Genomic DNA, 1,102 nt, shown 5'->3' with positions numbered 1-1,102 from the left:
CCTCTCTCCTGTCCGAGCACTGACTGCCCCTCTGTTTCCTTGCCTCTCAGTCTGAGCAGATGGGACCTTTCCCTCCAGTGCTGGAGGATTCACCCTTCTCATCTACCCTTGTCCCAAGCAGCACAGCGAGAGGGAATCTTAAATGTACCAAGGTGACTTTGCAGCACAAACCCCCCAGACCTTCCATGCAATTGGCACTTGCCCCTCACTAACAGGACTGAAACTGGTGCAGGGATACTGGTGGGCCACATCCCCTCTGGGCATGAGCAAAGCAGCAAGGTGAAAAAATGAACCTGGAGATGCTAGGGATTGAACCCATGGCCTCATACATGGAAAGCATGTGCTCTACCACTGAGCTACAACCCCAGATTGGCTGTGTTTGCTATGGGTTATACTCAAAGCCTTCCTGTTCTCACTGCATCCAGTGACCTATAAGCTTCACAAGAAGCCCATTCCCCTCTCTGAGGACCAGGCCTGCTCTCCTGGAGGTTACTTGTTCATAGGAGTCACTTTGCAGCAGGGCAAGATTCTATGTGTGGGGCAGAGAGAGTTTGTGCCCTGGACTCAGGGGGCAGAGATACACTAAGCCCTCTCCCCTGCATTGGGTGGTGGGGGTGCTGCAATCCCCTGCTGTAAGGTTATTGTGGGGTATGCTGTGAGCAGCTCAACACCTCACCCTGGTGGCAGAAGTGGGGTGGGGAGTTCTAGGTGTTTCCACCTACCTGTGAAGTTCAACTTTCCCCAGCACATTCACTGCGGTGCAATTGGGTCATTGTTTCCATGGCTGAACAGGAAAGAATCACTCCCAGTTTCCCTTCTAGCTGCAGCAGGATTAGCCTGTGTCAGGGGTTAATGAGGTGGATCTGGTTGTAGATTGTTATTCATTCCCCACCTTGACAATTCACATAGTCCCTTTCCTAATCAAATCGCCAGCACCTCAGCGATCCTGGTAGCAGGGGTTGGGGCCTGAGACTTTGAGGGTCCTTTTTACCCTTCACCTGGAGTGAACTCAGCTTTTCCCCCATCCCAGACAATCCATGAAATAACAACAGGAGCATAAAGAAAGAGGGGAGGGAACAGCTCACTGCCAGGGCTGGATGTG

At 52.2% G+C, this 1,102-nt stretch overlaps 1 non-coding gene across 1 annotated transcript; it reads right to left on the bottom strand.

Annotated features, from left to right (window-relative positions):
* Positions 1-294: 294 nt before the first annotated feature.
* TRNAG-UCC (transfer RNA glycine (anticodon UCC)) lies at positions 295-366 on the bottom strand. The gene has a single exon. It is a non-coding gene; the product is annotated as a tRNA-Gly (tRNA).
* Positions 367-1,102: the final 736 nt, after the last annotated feature.

Source organism: Gopherus flavomarginatus (genome assembly GCF_025201925.1).
Source record: "Gopherus flavomarginatus isolate rGopFla2 chromosome 13 unlocalized genomic scaffold, rGopFla2.mat.asm SUPER_13_unloc_2, whole genome shotgun sequence".
Lineage (NCBI taxonomy): Eukaryota > Metazoa > Chordata > Testudines > Testudinidae > Gopherus > Gopherus flavomarginatus.
This window is presented reverse-complemented; position numbering and strand designations above follow the sequence as displayed.